Source organism: Procambarus clarkii, chromosome 30 (genome assembly GCF_040958095.1).
Source record: "Procambarus clarkii isolate CNS0578487 chromosome 30, FALCON_Pclarkii_2.0, whole genome shotgun sequence".
Lineage (NCBI taxonomy): Eukaryota > Metazoa > Arthropoda > Malacostraca > Decapoda > Cambaridae > Procambarus > Procambarus clarkii.
The window spans coordinates 13,036,506-13,063,122 of NC_091179.1; the positions used below are offsets into that span (position 1 = coordinate 13,036,506).

General features: G+C 44.9%; 1 protein-coding gene across 1 annotated transcript in view; it reads left to right on the forward strand.

The window, feature by feature from the left end:
- LOC123748415 (homeobox protein SIX3) overlaps positions 1 to 26,617 on the forward strand; it is a 100,434-nt gene that overhangs the window by 1,318 nt on the left and 72,499 nt on the right. The window lies entirely within an intron of this gene.

Sequence of the window (26,617 nt, forward strand, 5' to 3'; positions counted from 1 at the left end):
AGGGTCGTCCCCCTGTACTCACCACCACCACACTTACAAATCATATACGAAAATTGCGTGTCAAATTATATGTAAGGTTTTGGGATTACGAAATTTGGATCACATGCGTTAACTCGAGCAAAGAAACTGATACCACGGAGTATTCCCACCCACACACACACATGAAAATATACATGGTACATGTGTTTCTTCATGTGTCATATCAAAACAAGTGTCATGTCACCAGAGGGCCTGACAGCAGTTGGAGACGACACACTTGGGGGCAACATCAAAGCTGTCAGCTGTGGCTTTAATTATAGAGAGGCATGTTGATGTGGGTTCCGCGCGCGCGCGCGCGGACGCTTTGCAAAGACGATCCCCGTCAAGTGAGGGAGAGAGGTTTACAGGTGGAGTTTTCTGTGTGTGCTCTCTCTCTCTCTTTCTCTCTCTCTCTCTCTCTCTCTCTCTCTCTCTCTCTCTCTCTCTCTCTCTCTCTCTCTCTCTCTCTCTCTCTCTCTCTCTCTCTCTCTCTCTGTTTTTGGGATTCACCTGCAAAGGACTTTACTTTGTTACAAGGGTTGTTGTTGAGCAGTAGAAGAGCCCGCTTTCTCAGTGGGGGTTTCGGGTAATAAGGCTGACGAGGGTGGGAGTCCAGTCCTAATCCCCACTGTATACAGTGGGGATTAGACTTTAAGACGTCCCTCTAAAACAGTTTATTCTCGACTGAGTTACTCTACCTTGTGATGAAGTTACATTACTGGTGGTTAACCTTGAAGAAGTTACCCTACTGGGGGGTTTACCTTGAAGAAATTACCATGTATGGTGGTTTTAGATCATAAAGTTAACCCAGATGTGAGTTTACTCCCAACGAGTTAACCTACATATCGGTTTAATCCTGACTGAAGTTGACACACACGAGGGGTTTACTCCTGACGAAGTTACCTAATATGAGGGGTTTACGTACCGTTGCCCAAGTTCACCCGCGGCGGCTTCGTCCAGGATAGGAGTGAGGGGATAGAAGCGAGGAAAACCTAGACCGGTTCATTCATGGCAGCAGTAGCAAGGAGGGGAAGGGAGGGGAGGGAGGGAGGTAGGGATTATAATTGGCTGTGGGCGTACTGGGGACGGTGTGGCAGCCCTCGAGGTTTCACTAGGGGAGGAGGGGCTTCATTAACGCTGGAGGTTTATTGCTTGTGAACCTCGAACTGGATATGCGGCTTCACTAGAGGGAGGGCGAGGAAGGGAGAGAGGAAGGGAGGGAGTGAAGGGTTTGGGACAAAGAGTATACGTGGAATTATTAGTGATTATTCGCGATAATCAAGGGTTCCAATAACCAAGAGGCTCAAATGATGATCATTTCTGATCGCGATAATCAAAGGTTCTACTCGACGTGTTAATTATCGATCGCGATAGCCAAGTGCTCAAAAACTGCATGGTAATCATTGATTACCATTTTTAGAATTATTTATTACAAATTAAAATAAAAATATAAATAATTTATACCTATTTCTCAATAATAATAATAATAATAATAATTTAGCTACCCACGGAAGGTATTATTCACTTATTTATTATTTTTTTCTGTCCCTCTATTACATTCTTCCTCTTTTCTTCCTAGCCAATCTTTGTACATCTTATTGTTTATCCTATTTATTCCTTTATTTCCCCACCTTCTTTCTCCCCTACCCTTTTCTACCCTAGTTATATTTCCCTCTCCCATCTTTCCTTTCCCCCTCCCCTTTTTCTTTCTCTCCTCTTCTTTACAGTATCTCCTCCTCTTTCCTTTCCCTATCCCCCTCTTTCCTTCCCTTATCTACTCTTCCAGTCTCCTCTTTCCCGTGGGTCTTGAGTCGTGATTGCTGTTCCAGCTTGTTACTGCTGCTAGGATTAAAATCCCAGATATTTTTATTATCACTTATTGCATTACCCATTGTTATTATTATTATTGTTTTTATTATTATTATTATAATTATTAATATAATTATTATTGTTATTATTTGATTTTATTTTATCACTTATCCCATAATCTCTGTCTCTATTTTCGGGCACTTATTTATTGTGGTATGGTCCCCTCAGTATACTTTCTGTATATACTTTGATCCCTAAGTATATGTACTGTGTTTACTCTGGACTCTCAGTATATTGTGTATATTCTTCTACATAGTCTCACCAACTTGGTGTCTTCTTTTGATAATTACTTACTCTGGTCGTTCATTATACTTACTGTGTATACTCTGGTTTACAGTGACTGGTTAATGGAGCCTCTGGTATATAGAGCGTCTGGGTTAAAGCGGTTTCATCAACATCAACACTAGGTTACAGTAACTTTTGGTTTATAGTGCGTTCGGTTTACATACTCTGGTTTACAGTGATTTTCAGTGATTATGATTTACAGATATTCTCGTTTATATTGACCAAGGTTTACAGTGATTGACTTAATGATACTATGGTTTATATTGACTTTAGTTAACAGTGAATCAGGTTTATCGTAATTCTAGTTTGGTGACTAGTTTACAGTGACTATGGGACTGTGGTTTAGATATTAGTTTAAAGTGACTACGGTTTACAGACTAGTTTATAGTAATTGTTTACCATGACTGGATTACATTTTAGCTTTGATTCCATTTAATGTTCTACATTACTTTCTTAAAAAAAAAAAGTATTTCATAAGTTGCATAACAAACACCTGATTTGTAACGTTCCAGTTATCTCTTCATTTAATTTGATATATTACGTTAAATATTTTACATTAAGTCCCATTTTCTCTGTTCATTTTGTTCTATAAGTTTGGCTGTTTGCCTTTACATCACTAAGTATTGCTGATTAACTCTTAATAGTATTCAACTCTTACAAATAGTTCTGAAAATAATAATAATAATAATACCAACAATAAAAATTACATTTTCGAAAACAGTAAAATAATGTCAATAATAATACATTTCACGAAGCCCTCAAAATCAATCCCATTAGTGACGAGGAGCCACAAGTTATGAGGAGCCACAAGTAACGAGGAACTACAAGTAACGAGGAGCCACAAGTTATGAGGAGCAGCAAGTGACGAGGAGCCACAAGTGACGAGGAGCCACAAGTAACGAGGAGCCACAAGTTATGAGGAGCAGCAAGTGACGAGGAGCCACAAGTAACGAGGAGCCACAAGTGACGAGGAGCCACAAGTGATGAGGAGCCACAAGTGATGAGGAGCCACATGTAACGAGGAGCCATAAGTTATGAGGAGCCACAAGTGACGAGGAGCCACAAGTGACGAGGAGCCACAAGTAACGAGGAGCCATAAGTTATGAGGAGCCACAAGTAACGAGGAGCCATAAGTTATGAGGGGCCACAAGTAACGAGGAGCCATAAGTTATGAGGAGCCACAAGTAACGAGGAGCTATAAGTTATAAGGAGCCACAAGTAACGAGGAGCCATAAGTTATGAGGAGCCACAAGTAACGAGGAGCCATAAGTTATGAGGAGCCACAAGTAACGAGGAGCCATAAGTTATGAGGAGCCACAAGTGACGAGGAGCCATAAGTTATGAGGAGCCACAAGTAACGAGGAGCCACAAGTAACGAGGAGTCATAAGTTATGAGGAGCCACAAGTAACGAGGAGCCATAAATTATGAGGAGCCACAAGTAACGAGGAGCCACAAGTAACGAGGAGCCACGAGTGACGAGGAGCCACAAGTGATGAGGAGCCACAAGTGACGAGGAGCCACAAGTAACGAGGAGCCACAAGTAACGAGGAGCCACAAGTGATGAGGAGCCACAAGTGACGAGGAGCCACAAGTAACGAGGAGTCACAAGTAACGAGGAGCCACAAGTGATGAGGAGCCACAAGTGATGAGGAGCCACAAGTAACGAGAAGCCACAAGTGATGAGGAGCCACAAGTAACGAGGAGCCACAAGTGATGAGGAGCCACAAGTAACGAGGAGCCACAAGTGATGAGGAGTCACAAGTGATGAGGAGCCACAAGTAACGAGGAGCCACAAGTAACGAGGAGCCACAAGTGATGAGGAGCCACAAGTGATGAGGAGCCACAAGTGACGAGGAGCCACAAGTAACGAGGAGTCACAAATGATGAGCCACAAGTAACGAGGAGCCACAAGTAACGAGGAGCCACAAGTGATGAGGAGCCACAAGTAACGAGGAGCCACAAGTGATGAGGAGCCACAAGTAACGAGGAGCCACAAGTGATGAGGAGCCACAAGTGATTAGGAGCCACAAGTAACGAGGAGCCACAAGTAACGAGGAGCCACAAGTAATGAGGAGCCACAAGTGATGAGCCACAAGTAACGAGGAGCCACAAGTAACGAGGAGCCACAAGTGATGAGGAGCCACAAGTAACGAGGAGCCACAAGTAACGACGAGCCACGAGTGACGAGGAACCACAAGTAACGAGGAACCACAAGTGACGAGGAGCCACAAGTGACGATAATCCGCAAGTAACGAGGAGCCACAAATGTGGAGCTGCAAGTAACGAGGAGCCACAAGAAACGATGAAACGCAAGTAACGAGGAGACATGCGACGAGTAGCCACATATTCGAGGATCCATAGGTGACCAAGTCTACACGCCACGCCCACATATAACCAACATATTTGACTGGCAAATCAAAAACAAAATACTAATAATGAGAAAATCCACTCGGGCTGTGAGCTGAGCGCGAACCTACCACCAAAGCATTGCCAAGCCGCATATACTCTACCACTGGAGCACCAATGATGGTCCAGCGATCAGAGTCTGTGGCTTGGCAATGCTTTGGTCGTAGGTTCCCGCCCAGCTAGCTCACAGCCCGGGTGGATTTTCTCACTGATCTATAAATCACGTTAGTGTGATTTCTATGTGTTAACAATAATAATTGGAAGAAGAATGTCAATGACAACATTTATATAGTACAAGGTTCAATATTAACTTGAAGTACAAAAGCGTAAACGTTGTGGTACGATTATTCGTTACAGTGAATACTTATGTGCGTATGCACTCATGTGAGTTTGTAATCATGTACGTGTGTGTTTATGTATGTGTATACGCATTCTCGAGCATACTCCAGTATCTGGGTACTCAGGTATGTACATGCACGCATGTACTCATGTATATTCATGAGCCCATGTATACAATCCTGTATGGTGACGTGTGGGTGCACGTTTCCACAGGTGCCTGTGCAGGTATGAGCATGCAGAGGCGTGTGTGCATGGTTGCGTGTGCATGCGTGAATATTGTGCACGCGTGTGTGTGTGAAGGTGTGTGCGTGCATGAAGGTTCCCATATACGTACATGAGGTGTATATTTTTGCCAGCGTATGTGTGGCTGGAACCCTGTCGGCACACACACACACACATCTCCAGGAAGCAGCCTGTAGCAGCTATGTAATTCCCAGGTACCTATTTACTGCTAGGTAACAGGTGCATCAAGGTGAAAGAAACTCTGCCCACTGTTTTTCGCCGGCGCCGGGAATCGAACCCCCGACCACAGGACCACGTGTCCAGCGTGTGTTAGTGTGATGATATATCCACTCTTCACTGTGTCAGGTCTACTTCACTAGTTATTCCCTCACTGTTATGTACTCTATATTTCTCTTTCTCATTTCTATATTATGTACTAAACGTTTACCTCTCATTCACAGGCGATATAGGCGTTATGGCTTGGCGCTTTCCCCTGATAATTAACTCCCTCTTATCACCTGTTTCCTCCTTTGTTTCTTTTCCCTTAACCTATCTCTTTTTCCTCTTAACCTTCCTTCTTACCTCCGTATCCAATTCTCATTCCATCCTGGCGTCCCCTCTCCTTCCGTGGCCTCCTTCTCTTCCTATCCTAATCCCCCCCCCCCGATATTCCTCTCTTCACGGTCTCTCTCTCTCTCTCTCTCTCTCTCTCTCTCTCTCTCTCTCTCTCTCTCTCTCTCTCTCTCTCTCTCTCTCTCTCTCTCTCTCTCTCTTCCTCCCTCTCTGTTCCTCCCTCTCTCTTCCTCCCTCTCTCTTCCTCCCTCTCTCTTCCTCCCTCTCTCTTCCTCCCTCTCTCCCTCTTCCTCTCTCCCTCTTCCTCTCTCCCTCTCCCTCTCTCCCTCTCCCTCTCTACCTCTCTCCCTCTCCCTCTCTCCCTCTCTCCCTCTCCCTCTCTCCCTCTCTCCCTCTCTCCCTCTCCCTCACCCTCCCGCCTCCCCCACGCAGTAATCCAACAGTGTTGTCATAGTCCCATAATCCGGCCAAGTGACAATCGGGTTCTCCGGATTTCCGCAGACTGTCGGCCCCCTCCCCGGGCTCCACCGTTGCCAACGCCAACCATCCGATTTATTGCCAATGGAACCCTGCGATTTTCGCACGGAGAAACTCATATTTATTCGCGATTTAATGGATAGTTAGAAACCCCCGGTGCTTTAGGCTTTATTTATTTATTTTTTTGGTGTATTGTGTTCTACAGTCAAGAGATACGAAGCTGCTCAGAATTATTGGGAATGTTGATTTCTTTTTAGGTCAATTTGTACAATATCTTCTATGGAATCAAATATTTAAAGGAGGAAGAGGGGAAGAGAATTATCAGGGGGGAATGGCCGAGCCATCATTACTATAGCGCACTTGGAAGGGGTCAGGATAAGGATTTGGGATGGGCCGGAAGGATGGAATGATGCCCAACTTCTTGGATGGTCGGGGGATTGAACGCCGACCTGCATGAAGAGAGGCCGTTGTTCTACCGTCCAGCCCAAGGGGTTGGACTAAAGGGGAAAGAGAAGAAGAGAAATCGGCCAAGTTCCTTTCCATACATACGAAGGTTGGCAATACTGCTAGTCCGGTTGGCCGGGATGTGACTGGCTGGCCAGGATGTAGCTGGTCGGGATGTGACTGGCTGGCCAGGATGTGGCCGGCTGGCCGAGATGTGACTGGCTGGCCAGGATGTGGCCGGCTGGCTGGGCAGGATGTGGCCGGCTGGCTGGCCAGGATGTGGCCGGCTGGCCGAGATGTGACTGGCTGGCCAGGATGTGGCTGGCTGGCCGGGCTGGCTGTGCTGACTGTGGCTGGGTTAGCGTGATGAGTTTTGCTTGAGACATCTGGCGGCTTTGTTTCTGACAGGTAACTCGTAATTGATTTACTGGCAAGTTGAGGTACATGTTGCTGTTTTTGTGGCGAGGGCCTGGAGGGTGTGTGAGGCAGGGGATGGGCTCCTGGGTGGTGGTGGTGGTGGTGGTGGTGGTGTAGTGGTCGTTGTGGTGTGGTGATGGTGAGGTTATGGTGCAGTGTTGGTGGTCGTTGTGGTATGGTGATGGTGGTCGCTGTGGTGTAGTGATTGTTGTGGTGTGGTGATGGTGGTCGCTGTGGTGTAGTGATTGTTGTGGTGTGGTGATGGTGGTGCTTGTGTAGTGGTTGTTGTGGTGTAGTGGTGGGGGTAGACAGACTGGTGGTAGTGGACGGTCTCTTGGTTGACACTGTGGTTTATTCCTAATCATATCTCCATTCTCACTAATGCAAGTGCTAGGAACCACAATGTCATCACAACAAGTGCTAGGAACCACAATGTCATCACAACAAGTGCTAGGAACCACAATGTCATCACAACAAGTGCTAGGAACCACAATGTCATCACAACAAGTGCTAGGAACCACAATGTCATCACAACAAGTGCTAGGAACCACAATGTCATCACAACAAAACACCAACAACTCACCCAGCTCAGGGCCTGACAGCTGAGTGGACAGCGCTTGGGATTCGTAGTTTTAAGGTTCCGGGGTTCGATCCCCGGTGGAAGCGGAAACAAATGGGCAAAGTTTTTTTTACCCTGATGTACCTGTTCACATAGCAGTAAATAGGTACCTGGGAGTTAGACAGCTGCTACGGGCTGCTTCCTGGGGGTGTGTAACAAAGAGGAGACCTGGTTGACCAGGCTGCTAAGCCCCGAAATCATCTCAAGATAACCTCAAGAAGCTTCACTAACTACTGTAGCAAAGATCAGTACCATCAGAACGTGAGCACAATATTCCACAGAGACAACGCTCAATACAAATTTCTCCAGGCTTTCAAGGCTGTAATAACGTTTTTCACAACTGCACAAATAATTTATATTTTCTCCAATAATCATCTTACAGCACCACACAAAAATTATTTAACTATAATAAGCTATGCGGTAAAGGCCGTGGAGATGAGAGAGAGAGAGAGAGAGAGAGAGAGAGAGAGAGAGAGAGAGAGAGAGAGAGAGAGAGAGAGAGAGAGAGAGAGAGAGAGAGAGAGAGAGAGAGAGAGAGAATTGAAGAGTGAAGAGCACTTCCTCTTATCCTTAGTCCCTTGGACTGGACGGTAGAGCGACGGTCTCGCTTCATGCAGGTCGGCGTTCAATCCCCGACCGTCCAAATGGTTGGGCACCATTCCTTTCCCCCCGTCCGATCCCAAATCCTTATCCTGACCCCTTCCAAGTGCTATATAGTCTTAGTGGTTTCGCACTTCCCCCTGACAATTCCCTTCCCTGCCCCTCCTCTTATCTTACCTTTTAACTAAAGACGTATCTAGAGGATCGCGAGCCTGTGATGATGGGTTATGTCAACACCTGAGCCTCCAGGTCATTACCTGCCCAACTAGTCATTAACCCAGGTGTATCCATGCTGATATTGCCATCTAATTAACTATCACCTGGAATTTCACTGCAAGCTCTCAAACGGAATTCTAAGATGTGTCTCTCCTTCCCAGGTTGACTTGGAGAGTGACAGCTTTTAACGGGAGGAAATACTGAGCATTAATGATGACAATATATTGACCCTTCATAAAGGCAATATATACTAAACCTTCATATTAACAGCATATACTGATCGTTATTTAACTTGCTGATTGATTGATAAAGATTAAGCCACTCAAAAGGTGGCACGGGCATGAATAGCCCGTGAATTTTTAACTTGCAGTTAAACGTACCGGAATGTGCATATCGTGCAACAGTGCAGTTCAACGACACTCGAGCTAGTGGTCACATCACGCCGTAATCACTCTCATAGTCATACTATCTCTGTATAACACACATCTAAAGTTTAGGCAGTTGTTCAGGGCACTATACCACGACCCATATAACCACTTGCTAATCACTGGACGTGTTTACCGCTGATACAGCTCGACACTCGTCCACAGACTACTGTGTTGTCGTTCGCTCACCCACCTTCAACAAACTATAAAATTACAGCAAACTACCCTTTAGGGAGCCGGTCGGCCGAGCGGACAGCGAGCTGGACTTGTGATCCTGTGGTCCTGGGGTTCGATCCCAGGCGCCGGCGAGAAACAATGGGCAGAGTTTCTTTCACCCTATGCCCCTGTTACCTAGCAGTAAAATAGGTACCTGGGTGTTAGTCAGCTGTCACGGGCTGCTTCCTGGGGGCGGAGGCCTAGTCGAGGACCGGGCCGCGGGGACACTAAAAAGCCCCAAAATCATCTCAAGATAACCTCAAGAAGATACCCTACCTTGAGGTTACCTTGAGGTTACCCTACCCACTGCCCACCACCCTAACTAATCACTGAGCTACCACTACCCACCCTAACTAGCCACTGAATAACCACTGAGTTTCTACCCACTTACCACCCACCCTAACTACCCACTGCCCACCCAGACTAACCACTGAGTTACCCACCCCCTAACTAATCACTTACCGCATATTTAACCCCCCTAGCTAGCAACTACTAAACGCCCACTACTCATATAGTTACCGCCCTCTAACCACCTCTAACTAATCACCACTAACCACACAAGGCAAAAACAGCCGCATATCCCCACCTACTTAGCGACCACAAACCCTCACAAACTCTATCCACATGTCAAGGACTTAGAGCCTCCGTTGAAGATGAGGAGCTTATCCTTCTTTTGGAATACCAATGTGCTAAGTCCACTGGGATTGTCATTGTAAACTGAACCGTATGCCTGGGCGCGCTAAGTGTCGTTTTGTCTATCGAAATCCGCGGGACGGGACATGTTATTATCACTGGCGGGGACAGAGCCGTATAAGCCAAGCTCTGGCGAGGACTTTCGACTGAATTGGGCCTCTGGAGCCTTGCGTCGTAAGGGCGAGATTTCGCTGCCGTAGTCGAAGTGACTTGGGAGGTTATTATTCTAAGGGAAAGTTACAAGAGTGTGCCAAATCCCCCTGTTCCTCCCCTTTCTCTCCCCCTCCTCCTCCTCTCCCCCTGTTCCCTTCCTTCACCTCTCCCCTCGTCCCCTCTCCCTTTCCTTCACCATGTACTCCTCCTTCCCCCACCTCCCCCTGTCCCTTCTCCTTTTCCCCTTCCCCTGTTCCCCCTCCCCCTATTTCCCCTCTTTTCCTCTCCTATTTTCACTACTTCCCTCTCCTGTTTTCCTCCCCTGCTCTCCCTTCCCCCTCCCAGGGACCAAGATAGAGATACCAACTAGAAAAAAAATTAACAATGATTGAATCGCCCTCCTTCCCCTGCTCAGGATCTTCATGTCCCACCTAGACACCGTCCAGGAAAATGTTGCACAAGCTTCCCTTGCACCAGTCAGCGATTACATTCCAAACAGAGACACAGGACGCCCATACGCGCCCACGCCCACCCGTCTGACGCGCCCTGATAAGGGAGTAGTAGCTTATTGAGGGTGGAGGCTGATTGTTAACAGTAATGAGGTCTACTGACTGGTGTCAAAATACTCTGGTAATGCTCGCTAAACCCACGACAAACTTCCCGGTGTGACGAGAGGAAATGGACAATTGAGACGGAGGTAAGCGGGAGAGAGAGACAGAGATGGAAGAAAGGGAGGGAGGAAATGGACAATTGAGATGGAGAGGATGGGATTGGAAAAGAGGTTGAGAATGATTTTGTCACCCCTAATGCGAGGCGTTGTTGGTGGTTAGTGGTTTGAGTCATTGTTTGTGAGTGTGTCGGGTGAAAGTTTTGTTTGAACTCACTGGTTTCTTTATGAGGGTTTGTGAAGTGTGTGGTTTGTGAGGGCAAATATTTGGTTTGCTTGCTCTTGGATTATACACCTGGTGTTGTTAGTGAGACAGACTCCAAGATCTTGGGGGAGGGGAGGGGGGGGGGCTGGTGACACTCATCTGCTTGCAAGGCTTTGTTGACGTGGCCTTGATAGTGAACGATTGTTTGTGAAGGGTTGTTTGTGAAGGGTTGTTTGTGAAGGATTATTTATGCTAGGTTGTTTGTGTAGAGTTTTTTTGACAGAGTTGTTTGTGCAGTTTATTTCTAATACGTTTGTGAAGATTTGTTTGTGTGAATAATCAGTGGTAGGAAGATTGTGTAAAAAAGATTGTGGGAAGGTTACAAGGAGTGTGAAGAGAGTGAGGAAGATTATGAGGTGTGTGAGGTGAGGACGACTGTGAGAAGAGTGAGAAAGATTTAGGCGTGTGAGAAGAGTGAGGAAGATTGTGAGGAGAGTTATGAAGATTGTGAGGAGTAAGAAGATCAGTTGCAACTGACCTTCACAGGTTCCCTCAGGAACATTCTCTCCCCTCTGTATTAACCATAACCCTTCCCCCACCCCCTTCCCCTAGCCCCCCTCCCCTAGCACCCCCCACTCCCCTAACACCCCCCTTCCCATCCCCCCATAACCCCTCCCTGCCTCTCATTTCTGTTGCATTTATCGTTAACTGTTGAATGGTTCTCTTATACATCGATATGTGTAATTAATTAACATTGACAATTTGGATCAATAATTGTTCTTGGATGACTTCTTCAATATTCAATTACTGTCATAAAACCCCCTTGATCTCACGTTATCTTGACCTTGTACGTGATCAGAGACCGCGCCCAGAAGACATTGATCCCCGCAATCTTCAAGAGACAGATACGCTATTTTGTGTTCTTTCTGGACCTTATATACTCGTGTAAACAAATGGTTACATGGTGATATTTTTGCTTTATGGCCTCATGACTTTTGGCCCTTTTCAGCCTTTCCTCTCCTCTCGTAACAGTCTGGCTATCTTATCTTATCTTGAGATGATTTCGGGGCTTATCGTCCCCGCGGCCCGGTCCTCGACCAAGCCTCTTTTTTGTTACACCCCACCGGGAAGTAGCCCGTAGCAGCTGTCTAACTCCCAGGTACCTATTTATTGCTAGGTAACAGGGGCATCAGGGTGGAAGAAACATTTTGCCCATTTGTCTCCGCCTCCACCTGGGATCGAACCCGGAACCTCAAGACTACGAATCCGAAGCGCTGTCCACCCAGCTGTCAGGCGCCCTTCCATCTTCCATGGCTCCTTCCATCCATTTCAGAGTTGAATGGGAATCTAATTCTCTCCTTCCTTTTCTTGACGTCCATGTTCGCAGCTCTGTGCCCGGGTTCTCTTTCTCTGTCTAACGCAAACCCATGCATAGTGGCATGTACATTCACTTCTTTTCCTACCATCCTCCTTCTGTTAAGAAAAGTGTCCTCATCTCTCCCTCTTCCTCCGCGCATCAGTGACTCAGTTTCTGACTCCCTCAGTTTCTTGATTCTGAAATGTCCCTTATTTACAAATCTTTCTCTCGCCTTGGTTACCCTTTACATTTTATCATTTATCAACTGTGCTTATTCTCAAGCTAAACGAAATTTCTTTCATCGAAACCAGTGTCCAACACTAGTACCACTGTGCTCTGCCTTCCCTTCATATCTGAACTCAAAAATCTTACTAATACGCTTCGCTCTCTTGACATAAAGCTCGCTTTTATTCTCAATTTGTCTTCCCAACCACTTGGGCTGGGCTGTAGAGCGACGGTCTCGCTTCATACCAGGTCGGCGTTCAATCCCCGACCGTCCAAGTGGTTGAGGCACCATTCCTTTCCCTCCGTCCCACCCCAAATCCTTATCCTGCCCCCTTCCAAGTGCTATATAGTCGTAATGGTTTGGCGCTAAGGGGGGGGGGGGTAGAAATAGCCTAAGCTACTCTATCCCTTTGAGATGTATTTCTTTCTTGCCTCAATAAACATACTTGAACTTCAACTTGGCTTGGCGCTTTCCCCCCTTATAGTTCCCTTCCCTTGTCTTAGTATATAACTGTGTAGTAACTTCCGTTGTTTCTCCACTTTGGATATGCAATATCATTTTCATAGTCTTTTCCTGTGTGTATGTGTGCACACAGCCGTGCATGCATGCGTATGCACACGTAGATAAGAGGATGTGTAAAATGGTCTAAGATTTTTATTTTCGAATATCCGGATTTCTACGGCTTTTTTTTTTTTTGTTATATTAACACCAGATCACCAAAAGCGTCTTAACATATTTAATACTTTTTAACCATTAATCATAAATAAGCTTAAAAATATTTACTCCCCCCCCCCCCCCACCGACTGATTAATCCGGTTGGCGTGTTTTTCAAATGACCTTCACTTTATCATCCGGAAACAACACAGCCGTATGGCTCGAAACGCCAATATTTTCGCTTTTGTTTAAAATAAAAATATATTGTATTACCTTTATCAGCCAATGCTCGTCCTAAAACTTTTTTTATTCCCGATTAATGTGCTTATTTATATTCTTGTTAATTAGTATTTGTTAATGTGCTGTCTACCACATTGTGGTAGACAGCATTTAATTACATCAGTGTGTTCTTTAATGTTTTAGGCAATATATATATATATATATATATATATATATATATATATATATATATATATATATATATATATATATATTCAATTAACAATGGAAGGGAGTACTACCTCTGGCTGGAAGAAGGGGAACCCTTAGCCTCGGAGGAAACCACACATAACGCATTAGAGGGAATGTTTAGATCCCCTCCAATACAGTTTCTGTGTGCTTTTCTCCTACCACCCCCTTCCCTGTGTGCTTTATATACTGTATATATATAAAGTGTGTGAGTGTGATAACACACAGTGATACTGAATGCAATGCAATAACAAGAAGTTATTACTACATCTTTAAGTCAAGCAATACCGGAGCCTGCTACCTGAGACGGGCCACATTACCCAGCGCAGTAACTTGAGCAGAACAGACACAGGGGAGGAAATCAGTGACAACATGAGCGTGGCGGCTCAGCACCTGGGAAACAATCAGACTACAGCAGAAGGCTCACTGAACCAGCATCGTTTGGTTCCCTACTACCACCACTCCCCCTCCCCCCCCCCTTCCATACTCTTCACCACCACCACCTTCCACACACTCCTCCACTATCACCCCCCCCCTTGATCCTCCCATGCTACTCTAATCCCTACCGCATCCTGCTCTACTCTCTACCTCGCCCTACCCTACTCTATACCTTTCCTTACCCTACTCTATACCTCTATCTACTCCTTAGCTATCCCTATCCTATTCTCTACATCATACCCTACTCTACTTTCTACCTCTACTTCTTCCTACCCTATTCTCTACCTCTCCTTACTCTACTCTCCACCTCTCCCGACCCTGCTCTTCATGTCCCTCAACTCCACAGCAACCTTCCACTCACCCCCCCCCCCTCGCCTTTCTAACCACTCCACACTACCCTTCTTCCCATCGCTTCCCTCACTTCTCTCCCTCCCTCCATCCCTACCTCTCCCGACCCTTCTCCCATCATCCCCCCCTTCCCCCACCATCCTCTCTCCTCTACCCACTCTGTCCTGCGCCCTTTGAGTTGACCCACCAACATAATCCACTGCATCCAAAACCCTTGATTGTATGTCCGTAGCGCACCTAGGCTCTTATCCGGAGCCAGCCGGGACCTACCGCAACTCCGCCACTGTTGCTCTAACTTGCATCAGTTTACAATCTCCATCCACAAACACTCGAGGTGGAAATGTGGAGAGCGGTCGCCTAGCCAGAGGAGGTGGACGGGGCTGAGTGTGCGGGTCGGGACGAGGGATTGAAGCTGCATGGGGTAGGGGGTTGAATTTCAACTTAATCTCTCAATTATGCTTTTGAACGACGGTAACGGAAACCTCGTTACTGTGAAGTTCAACCGGGCCATTGGCAGTGTTTCATGGGAATGGTAAAGAGTAATTGGCGGCGCTGGGGGCGAGATTCTCTGCTGGCGGTGATGTGGTTTCGACTCTACGGAAAGTTGTAACAACTCCAGCGCTTAAGCTAAACAAATATATAACAAAAATACACCGGGAAGTGTTTTAGCAGGGTGAGGGGGGGGGGGGGGAAGTAGGAAAAGTAGGGGTGAGAGGGGGGGTGAGCAGGGAGGGGAGGGAAGGGGGGAGAAGGGGTATTGTTTTCACGGGCGGGGGTAAACATATTTGTGACTGTCCTTTCAAAGTTCATTGTGCATGGAGTTGTGATTTTAATATCCGGGCTCTGTGTTGTTATTTCCGATATCGCTGCACCGGCATGAAAATGATATTTTTTTTGGTACACAGTGAGAATAATACTATTTGAGGAATTTAAAAATCCAGCACTGTGAATATGGACCTGCAGCCTAGCGCACTCCTGCAAAATTCACCTCTTATTTTTCCTATTTCTAAATAATATTATAGGTGCAATTATATTGTTATAATTAAATTATTAACATTTGTATGATATTTATTATTGTTACTATTGTTCTTGTTATGATAATAATAATAATTATAATAATAATAATAATAACAGAATTATTATTATTCTCATTATTATTATTATTAATATAATAACATTATATTATTATAATAATGTACATAACGTATATAATAATAATAATAATAATAATAATAATAATAATAATAATAACAAAATTATTATTATTATTATTATTAATATTATTATTTCGCTGAATAGTTTTAATCAGACCTGTCAAACTGCTGGACTGATCACTCTAAACACAACAACAAGGTAAGTGAGAGTCTTTGAGGCACCTCTCACACCTCACAGGGGGATGAGATGGAGTCTCATGTCCTAACGTTTTGGCCTGACCGCTATCGATTTTGAAAAAAAATCAGCCTACGAGACCTGAAGTGTCAACGAGCGTAATCAAAATATTCAAAATTCTTGTCAACAGCTCCGACGATGTCTTGGAGTATGACAAGTATGACGGCCTGAGGTTAGTTTATCTTATTCCTAGGTATATTTAACAGTGTTAATTATCACAGCAAAACGTGTTGTGGTGGGCGCGTTGATATGCTATCTTATATGCCACTAAATACACACTGTGATTCTGGACCCAGGCAACGGTGGGTCCTGAAGCACTTCCGGCGTCAACACATCATGACACTATCACATGATAACACATGACACTGTGTGACACTTTCTCACACCCTCTTCCTCCTGCCGAGGGGGGCAGGAGGAAGTTGTGATGAGTTATGACTTGTATCACTATCTGTTACCTCTGTGACGACTGGTTATCTCGGTTATCTTGAGATGATTTCGGGGCTTAGTGTCCCCGCGGCCCGGTCCTCGGTCAGGCTTCCACCCCCAGGAAGCAGCCCGTGACAGCTGACTAACTCCCAGGTACCTATTTACTGCTAGGTAACAGGGGCATCAGGGTGAAAGAAACTGCCCATTGTTTCTCTCTGGCGCCCGGGATCGAACCCGGGACCACCGGATCACGCGTCCAGTGTTCTGTCCGCTCAGCCACCGGCTCCCTGGTATCACAGTACATTTTGTGCAGTTCACAAAGTTAAATTTTCTGGGGACTCTTGATTTATAATAATAATAATAATAATAATAATAATAATAATAATAATAATAATAATAATAATAAATGTAATTATTATTACTGATCCTTATTGTTGTCAATTTCGTGTATGGATGTGGATACATTACCGAGATGACAAACCTAAAACGAAGGAAAACAATCTTTCCACCTCTGTTTAGCCACAAAATTGTCTAAAATTACCAAAAAAGTTATTATCGGTGCTCAATGTTTTCCACGGTGCTCAATAGTGTTCTCTAGTGATCGCGAAAGTTGTGCGGTGCTCAGTAAATCGGGTATGGAGAGTGAGAATATGTGTGCTACTGATGAGGTGTGTGGTGAGCGGTGGTGGTGAGCGGTGGTGGTGCTGGTGGTGGTGAGCGGTGGTGGTGGTGGTGGCGAGCGGTGGTGGTGGTGGTGGTGGTGGTAGTGGTGGTGGTGGTGGTGGTGGTGGTGGAGGTGGTGGTGGTAGTGGTGGTGGTGGTGGTGAGGGGTGGTGGTGGTGGCAGTGGTGGTGGTGGCAGGCGTGTGGAGGAGCATCACGCCCAAGCGTCCTCTCCTCTCTCTCTTCTCTACAACAAAAGCTCAGACGGTTGCCAACCAATCGTCCCAGTTAGGACACGTCTCGCTAGTGTCCTACACGTCGCTCTTTGGCCTCGTTCGTAGTGTCCACTCCCTCAACCTGCCTGTCCTAGGCTCCGCTTGCCGGCCATAATTATATCTACGAAGTTTATAACGTCCTATAGAACCATTATGATATTTCCGGTGGGAGTGTGCAAGTCCGAGACTGGTGTTGATATCAAGGATAATACCAAGTAATCCGCCCCCTATTATGAACGTCGTTAAGGTCGACCCGAGCACTGGTGGATGGCAGGAAAGTAGGCCCTACGGCCGCAGTCATCACAAAACGATCGGCAGGCTGTTCCCGCCTCCCGGCCCGACTGACGGACAAAATGAAGGGAGAATCAGAGCGCCTCTGGTGACCAGGTCTAGTAGGGCCGGCTTAAAGCCACGGGTCACACGCTTCTCTTAACCATCTTCTTCTCTCTTTCGACATGCATGATTGTAGACGCTAAGTATTTTAGAGGATGATTTAGTGTGAGTTGGATGGAGAGTGAGAGGGAGAGAGAGTGAGGCAGGGAGAGGGTAGGAGGAGGGCAGCTGTGCGGGCCAGCTCTCCCGGCCGGCGCCATGAATGCCCCTGTGAAGTACAATATTGTTCTCAGGCTCCCGCCATGCTTCTCAACCCACCGCTTTTTTCCCCCTGGCCTTGGTCGATTTTCTGTCATTCTCGTTGTGTTGTGGTTGTCACATTTTAGCGTGAGTAAGTCCATGCCAACATTACAGGCGCAAATTTACTGGTGAATAAACTTTTGAACCTGTTAATACTACGGGTTCGATTTATTCGAACTTGAACTGTCTTTGTGTAAGTGTTATTGTACGCCGAAGAGCGGAGGTGACTGATGTTGGCGGAGGTTCTCCCGCGCTGCTCCCCCTTACCGTCGAGGGCTCTGGAACACCAACGGTATCATGGCCGATATCACAGAGTTCCCGCAGAGCTTCACCAAGCAGGAAGCCCATTGCCAACTGCCAAGTCCTTCAGGCTCCAAAGAACGCTAATTTAATGGGGTTTGATGTCGATTTTCTCGGTGATTACGAGGGTTTATATGGGTGGGAGAGAATGGGAAGTCGGGCCGAGCTGTTTTGAAGTTACTTTGCTCAGAGATATAACTGGTAGATGGTGAACGAATCGACCATTACTATATTGTTATATATGAAATAAAGGAACGTTGATACATATATTATCTTGTCTTCTGCTGCTTGCGCATAAGTTTGCTGGATCAGTAATCGAAGATATTGAAGCTAAAGACTTTCTTCCGCGATTCCTTTTAAATGTGAATGAAAATTTGATTAATCTAGGCGGACGAAGCCTGATCATTGCATCAGAATATAGCTGACATATGAAAGAAGCTGTTTCTCCTGGGAAATAGAAGAGAGCCTTGTTTTGATTCTCCGGAGAGCAGCATGGGTCCCACGCGGTATCTAGTATCACTTGATTACAGGGTTGGGTATCTGATCGTCCTCGCCCCTCCAGTGCCCTTTGTGCTCTCCATAGTGCAGCTTTGTGGCGTCTATGATTCAGCCTTCGTCAAGCGCGGGAAATGGGCGACACGCTTGATTTGGCGGTTATTACAACCAGGCAAAAAGCACATATGTCTCCAGTGATACAATTTGATTCATTTTCAAGAGAATTACGTATGCCGTGTAGATTTCCAGTTCTCTTACAATTGAAATGTGGCTTCATTTCAATAAATAAGCCGTCTTCTACGTACAGAAACCATTAGGTTCAATACAACAAACAAGTGAGGACCACATACAGACCAGGAGCGGCGTCTGATGATTCCCGGTCCTCTTCACACAGCTTGGCAAAATCGCGGGAACTCGTCTTGGTTGAAGTTTAAGGATGTGCGCGGAAACTCCTACTCCATACAAATGCTGATTTTAGAAGATTTGTGGACGAATCAGGGATTCTGATTTCATATATAGCTTTACGGCAGAGTTTGATGGTTTGGTAGGGCAATAAATGCGAGTTGGGAAGGTTCCGGTGACGCAACGGATGGGTGCCTATATTACGCACCACCAACTGCTCATCTCGGACACACTCACACAGCACCGCTCCTATGCCAGGAAAGTCCACTACGGGCTCACCATAGCCCGTGCTACTTGTCCCGCTCCTGTGCCAGGTAAGTTACGGGCTCACCATAGCCCGTACTACTTGGAACTTGTTCCGAGTAGCTGAATCTATAACAACAACAACAACATGCTCATCTCACTATTATGTTCATGTCTGTCTAGCGTCTCACATACTTTACCACAGTTAATGACATTACTTTCACAAATATACTTAATTTTGACACCCAACCCAAACATCTGAAATGAAACGACGACGTTTCGGTCCGTCCTGGACCATTTTACACGACTTGGTAATGGTCTAGGATGGCCCGAAACGTCGTCACTTTCTTTCCAGATCTGTGGACAAATTGGGGGTCTAATTTCCAGCCCCGTTATTGTGACTACATACTTAATTTGTATGAAATGTTATGCTGTTTTAGATACGACATACAGCACGACCATCTTGTTACAAATTACAGGAATTCTCGTTTCTTAGTGTATTCTGTGTATTTTAAGATACAAAGAATACAGTTTTGAAAGTACAAAAAGGCAGAATATGCATTTACACGTGACTGTGTACACCCGCTGGAGGTAAACACACACGTGACTGTCTACACCTGCTTTAGGTAAACTCACACACGTGACTGTCTACACCCGCTGGAGGTAAACACACACGTGACTGTCTACACCCGCTGGAGGTAAACACACACACGTGACTGTCTACACCTGCTGGAGGTAAACTCACACGTGACTGTCTACACCCACTGGAGGTAAACACACACACGTGACTGTCTACACCCGCTGGAGGTAAACACACACACGTGACTGTCTACACCCGCTGGAGGTAAACACACACACGTGACTGTCTACACCCGCTGGAGGTAAACACACACACGTGACTGTCTACACCCGCTGGAGGTAAACACACACGTGACTATCTACACCTGCTGGAGGTAAACACACACACGTGACTGTCTACACCCGCTGGAGGTAAACACATACGTGACTGTCTACACCCGCTGGAGGTAAACATTAACAAGACAGGGGTCTCGGGTCTTAAGAACTTGCACAACAAACTGACCAGTATTATGCTGGCTGACATCACTAAATGATATTATATCTGAACCTTATTCCAAATGATAATACCCAATTACAATGAATTTTCATGAAAGATTTTAAACTTACATATGGAACAAATGCTGCTTATCGGCGTGCACACGCACGCACGCACGCACACACACGCGCACACACACACACACACACACACACACACACACACACACACACACACACACACACACACACACACACACACACACACACACACACGCACACACACACACACACACACGCACGCACACATAAGATAAGATATTGTAGCTGGTTGCATCAGGCTCCAACCAACACATGTCATCTCCCTGCTATTTTAAATAATTCTATTCCAATATTTTTAAATGACACGTTGCTTCCAATCTATAAATGTTGCAAACACAGACTTTATTACACATGCTCTAAAGATTTCATTTTTATTAATGTTACGGTCTGACATTTAAGTAATAAAGTCCACAGAAATTCGGCCATATTTTCTCTTACGTATACTTATTAATTTTTATTTACATTAAAAAAAAACTTGAGTGAGTATTAGGGATATTTTTTTCATGTATTGCGCTCCCAGGACGGGCAAATATTTCCCAGTGGCAGAGTAGGTTACCTTACCTTGCGGTTACCTTGCGGTTACCTTGCGGTTACCTTGCGGTTACCTTGCGGTTACCTTGCGGTTATCTTGCGGGTTACCTTGCAGTTACCTTGCGGTTACCTTGCGGGTTACCTTGCGGTTACCTTGCAGTTACCTTGCGGTTACCTTGCTGTTACCTTGCGGGTTACCTTGCAGTTACCTTGCGGTTACCTTGAAGTTATCTTGAGGCTACCTTACGGTTACCTTGAGGTTTCCTTGCGGTTACCTTGAGGTTTCCTTGCGGTTACCTTGAGGTTACCTTGCGGTTACCTAGAGGTTACCTTGCGGTTACCTTGAGGTTACCTTGCAGTTACCTTGCGGTTACTTTGAGGTTACCTTGAGGTTACCTTGAGGTTTCCTTGCGGTTACCTTGAGGTTACCTTGCGATTACCTTGAGGTTACCTTGCGATTACCTTGAGGTTACCTTGCAGTTACCTTGAGGTTACCTTGCGGTTACCTTGAGGTTACCTTGCTGTTACCTTGAGGTTACCTTGAGGATACCTTACGGTTACCTTGAGGTTACCTTGAGGCTACCTTGCGGTTACCTTGAGGTTACCTTACGGTTACCTTGAGGTTACCTTGCGGTTACCTTGAGGTTACCTTACAGTTACCTTGAGGTTACCTTACGGTTACCTTGCGGTTACCTTGAGGATACCTTACGGTTACCTTGAGGTTACTTAGCGGTTACCTTGAAGTTACTTAGCGGTTACCTTGAGGTTACCTTACGGTTACCTTGAGGTTACCTTACGGTTACCTTGAGGTTACCTTACGGTTACCTTGAGGTTACCTTAAGGATACCTTGCGGTTACCTAGCGGTTACCTTGAGGTTACTTAGCGGTTACCTAGCGGTTACCTTGAGGTTACCTTGAGGATACCTAGCGGTTACCTTGAGGATACCTTGCAGTGATTCCGGGGAGTCGAAAAGCACGCACAGTTATTTCCTGGGTCTGGAGGCGAGCCGGAGACCAGGAGACGAAGACCAGCTGAGAGAGGTAGATCTGCCTCCCTCCTTGGTCTGGATGTTTGGGAATTGTTATACAAAATAATATATATTACACCATTCAGGGATATTCAACTTTGGGACTAACGAATTGGGGTCCCATTAGGACAATGATCTCGATTTTGAGATCATTGGTTAGGTAGCCATGTACGAAAGGGTTCTCGTTCTGAATTATTGGATTGGTAGCCTTGTAGGAAGACCACTGAGCCACTTAATTTCACTTAAAGATAGTTTAATACTCCGAGAGCTGCCGGACGGTCCTCACTCATGTTTGATACACGTCCAGAATTGTCTTGCACAAAGGTCAGCTTCCTAGAAACGGTACACCAGACTACGTGAGGTACGTCGTAGTTGTACAGCCGACGGTGAAGCTACACCCTACCCTGTGGTTGTTGTACAGACGACGGTGAAGCTACACCCTACCCTGTGATAGTTGTACAGACGACGATGAAAATATCAGCATTGTGGAGAAATGCCAGACAGACCACTGGAACATTATCTAACACAGTGGACAGTTACAAACCAAACATGATTTCAACTAAGATTCAACAGAGCAGAAGTAGTTGTTAAACACATTGAACATAATCTTACTGAAGCGAACATTCGAGTCATTAATACTCATACACCGCCTGAAACGAGAAACAAGTATTACTTAGTGGGACATTCAGAGGCTTAGGGCCCGTGTACGGATATCACAGAAAACAAAAATCACACCATAACATAGACGAGACTTTGACCTCAGAAGACTTTGACCTCAGAAGACTTTGACCTCAGAAGACTTTGACCTCAGAAGACTTTGACCTCAGAAGACTTTGACCTCAGAAGACTTTGACCTCAGAATACTTTGACCTCAGAAGCCCCTCACACTATAACACTCTCTTGAACACTGTAGTTAAACCAGAGACCCAAAGGCAGTAAGTTTCCTGTTCCAGCGCCACGGTATCATGATCCAGAGGGGGAATGCCTACTGTATTGTAGATACGATTCCTGCCTTTTAGAAATTGAAAGATATTATTTAACAGTAATTTCCAGGTATGTGTCTTGTAAGTTGTAACACAGTTATATATATAAATAAATCTTATTATAAATTGGGATGACAGAGAAGAAAATATTCAGAGGGAAAAGGCCCGAATGCCTTTTAATGTCCTTTTTGTTTATTATATTTATTTTGCTAATAAAACCTAACCTAATCATCCTTGGCCTAATACATGCTATTTCAGATCTAATATAGTACATATATGTACTATGCTAGGCCTAGGAATATTTGTTTGGTTTCAGCTTTATTTTTTCCGGACTATAAAGTCAATAGTACCAAATTCTACTATATGTTCATTACGTCAATGTATGTATGATGAACCACATAGTTACAAAAAGTACTTTCTAAACAGGAGGAAGGGTTGAAATATAGCTAAATACCATGAAATATGCCTATTCCTAAACCTTGAAATTTAGAGTTGTTAGGAGAGAAAACTCTCCTAACTCTAATTTCTCTCCTTGTTAGGAGAGAAAATGCGAATTAACAACTGAGAGAAGAACGTTTAGATTCTAGACATTCTTCTCTCTATACACAAGAAGCCTGAATCCAGAATCACAGTTCAGCAGTTATTAAGAATCACAGTACAACAATCCACCTGTATTATCCAGGATCACACTACACCACTGGCACTAAGGACTAGTCCACCACTGGCACTGAGGCCTAGTCCACACTGGCACTGAGGCCTAGTCCACACTGGCACTGAGGCCTAGTCCACACTGGTACCAAGTTATATGGCCAAAGCGAGACATTAATATAGTTGTATCTCCAGTATTTAACAGTGAGCCTTACGGTACTATCATTGTACAAGCTCCTGGTGATTATTCCCAATCTTCGTGATATCTCTTAAAGAGTCATTCATTTTATATAACCTCGTATATCTATATCCAAACCTATCGTAAACTAGGAACATTAAGTGTCATGCTTCACCCCAAATGTAAATAAAGAAACACCTCCGCTGATAGTTAACCAGCAGTCGTACTTTCTTGCGAGGTTATGCAACCCTATAAATCATCACATATGCAACCCCATAAATCATCACATTCAACCCCCATAAATCATCACATATTTAAACCTGAAAGTGAAACAAATAATAGCAAGTTTGGGTTCTTCTACTGTACGGTAACTTCACTTTAGAGAAGAGAACGTTGATCTGATTAAGGTTTGTTTAACCTTATGATGCCATCTGAGATGTATCGCGTATAGGCATGACAAAGGTTACCGAGGCAGGCGTGAATGATGAGACTCCTAGTAAGAGCAGGAAGAGCATGAGAAGGAAGAGGAGGAAAAGGAGGAGGAGGAGCAAGAGGAGACGGCTGGACTGAGCCCTTGAGTTGTATCGACCAGATATTGTCGGATATACAATCATTTGGTTATACCATGGAGTCACCACCATGGTATACAAGTGTGACAAGAGCATCATTCAGCGGTCAGCTCTTATAGGGATTGTTAGCTAAGTAACCATTCAGGTGCCAGCTCTCATAGTTATCATTACTTAGAAGGCATTCCTCAATTTTGTTTAGTGTTCCGTTAACTTATTCTCTGGACAATTGTCGTTGCTGTTCCAGTGAGTGAAGGCACACGGAGTATACAACGTTCCTCACTTATCTAAAACCTCGATATTACAATTTGTCATAAAAAAACTTACAATTTATGATTCTCTAATAACCGATTTGAATCAGATAATTTCTGGTGTGTAATATAATTGAATAACAAGAAATGACCTCGAGAAGGACAGAAACCACACAAGCCATCTGTAGGTCGCCCAAAAATTAAATAAACATAAGAACATAATAAAATAGGGAAAATATATATCACGACTTTCTGTTTTTTTAATGATTTAAAAAGTTCCTGGCCACTGTAAAGGTTTAACAAGTGTTATTACTAATGTTACTGCAAACGACATCAACAAACGCCATTGTAAAGCTTATAAGAAACGATATTGCAAAGGCTACTGCAAAGGCTTTTGAAAACGCCATTACAAAAGCCTACTATGAAAGACTATTACTATAAACGCCATGGCAAATGCAATTGCAAACCCTAAAAACAAAAACCATTGAAAAGATTAATACAAACGCCAATGCAAAGACTTTTGCAGTTCCTTTTTAATATATTTTAAAACCAGGAGCACAGATATAACAAGTACAGTAAAAGACTTGCAGGTGGTAGCCTACAGTTAGCCTCATATTAACAGTAAAGTCAATAGCGGAAGGATAGGCTCTTTCTGCCATAGTCTAAATCACGAATATGTTTCATCCATAAGCCTATCGTCATTTCAAAAGTCTTATTTAATGAAGATTATTTCCCCCCCCCCCTCGCTTGTGTAACTGCTTGTCGGGAATCGTCAAGGTCCTACGCAGGTCTCAGAGGGGAGAATACCCTCAGAGATTTCACCTTTCACTATAGACATTGTCGACCAGTAAGAGACCTTTTCCAGGTCTGTAAAAAATATCTTCACTGAACGACACGTCTGTATTGAGGGATTATCCCTAAATGGTACTGTCGGATTGTCCCTGAATGATATTATGATGTGGTCCCCCCCTGAAACGCATTGAAAGGTTGCCCTTAAATGCTATTGAAGGGGTTGACCCTAATGGTATTGACAGTTTGTCCCTGGATGGAATTGACAGAGTGTCCCCTGGATGGTATTCCCTTCAATACTCTCAACACCATCTCCTGAATCTCGTTCAAGTTAGTACCTGATGGCGCTGAAGAGCTTGACACATAGGTTGCACTTTGAAAAATACCGACTCACAAATATCAACATTGCAGACGAGTTGACAGACACAATCGACTTGAGAATGGTCCAGGACGGACCGAAACGTCGTCGTCTCTTTACTTTCTAGTGTGTGGTTTTGGTCAACAAATATCAACATTCTCTACTCATCGGACTTATCGATCGATTAGGAGGATTACACGGGTTTCTGGTTAGGTTAGTAGGTTGGATTTTTTACGGAGTGTCCCATCAAGAAACCGTACTGGTGTGAGGGGGGGGGGAAAGGGGGGTTGCAACAGTCTCCCTCAGAACGCCAATGGCATCCTTGCCAAATGGTAGAGGCTCGTGAAATTGACGTACTGTCCCGTTTTCCGTTTTGGGTCCTCTGGTAAGGTTTGGGATCAGGTCACTTTAGTACAACAGTTTCCTGACGTTGGGGAAGCTTAGGAGGACGGGCTGAATGATGATCGCCGTCAACAGTTATCAACGCGCCGATCGCGTTATCAACGCGTTGTTCTTGGGATGAGTCCGAGACGCGATGTTCAGCGCACTCCGATAACAACAACGAACCAATTAAGGTTTCATGTTTGTGGTGTTGTATATTGTAAAGTGCTGTGCCGTGTTGTATGGTGCTGTATAGTGGGTGATGATGCTGTATAACGTTGTATAGTGTTGTATGGCGTTGTTTAGTGTGGTATGACGATGTATAGTGTGGCATTACGTTGTATAATGTGGTATGGCGTTGTATAGTATGGCAGAGCGTTGTATACTTTGTTATACAACGCAATATATTTGTTATGGTGTTGTATTGAGCAGTAAAACGTTGTATAGTGTGGTATGACGTTGTATAGTATGCACTGTATAGTATGGTGTAGCCTTGTATAGAGTAGTATGGCATTGCATAGTGCGGCACTGAGCTGTATAGTGAGGCGTTCCATTGGGTAGTGTGGTACGGTGTTGTATGGTGCAAGC